The sequence below is a fragment of the Schistocerca cancellata genome, chromosome 7 (assembly GCF_023864275.1).
Source record: "Schistocerca cancellata isolate TAMUIC-IGC-003103 chromosome 7, iqSchCanc2.1, whole genome shotgun sequence".
NCBI classification, from domain to species: domain Eukaryota; kingdom Metazoa; phylum Arthropoda; class Insecta; order Orthoptera; family Acrididae; genus Schistocerca; species Schistocerca cancellata.
Window position 1 is genome coordinate 535313556 of NC_064632.1, and position 820 is coordinate 535314375.

Genomic DNA, 820 nt, shown 5'->3' on the forward strand with positions numbered 1-820 from the left:
CCCAGCAGGGCAGCCGCGTGTGTACCTGTCCACACGCAAATCGTGTGTTACAGTTACTCTGATATTCAGAGCAGCCCGCTTCATATCATACCGCACACTATCGAAAAATGCCACTGTGAATACCTATTAACTGTGAGTATATTGTGTTATATGAAGCCCAGTGATGAACGATATTTTTTATTTAGCACTCCGTCTTCAGGGCGACAAGTGGTCCATCAGGAAGACTCTCCCTTTCGTTATGATGGTTTTCTTTGACCGGAGCCGCTACTATTCGGTCGAGTAGCTCCTCAGTTGGCATCAAGAGGCCGAGTGCACCCTGAAAAATGGCAACAGCGCATGGCGGCCCAGATGGTCACCCATCCAAGTGACGTTCACGCCCTACAGCGCTTAACTTCGGTGATCTGACGGGAACCGGTGTATCCACTGCGGTAAAGCCGTTGCCCCCGTGAACGACACACATGAGAAAAATGAGAGGTAATATAGATGCGTGTTAGTTACAGCCCAAGCGGTTAAGGGCCCGTTCTAGCGACAGTGCATTGTCGAAAAGATTATCGATACTCTCCAATGTTGCATTTGTGGTAGGTGACTTTTCTCTGTATCCTATTTCAGCAAGTGGATTGAAACTGAGTACAAAGATTCTTGTGACGACTCTCTTCTATAAAACATTCTCGTTCTTCTCGCCGTGTCAGTGTGAGTAATATCTTAGGCCGTCTATGATCATCACCACTGATTTCGTCTGGAGAAACTCTGTCGCAGCTGTTGCTGTGATGTCCTTTTATAGCCCTTAGGTGGTTGGGGATTTATCGACGTTTGATGTCGG

At 47.4% G+C, this 820-nt stretch overlaps 1 pseudogene; it reads right to left on the reverse strand.

The window, feature by feature from the left end:
* Positions 1-324: 324 nt before the first annotated feature.
* Positions 325-442, reverse strand: LOC126092990 (5S ribosomal RNA; annotated as a pseudogene).
* Between the last annotated feature and the right edge of the window lie 378 nt (positions 443-820).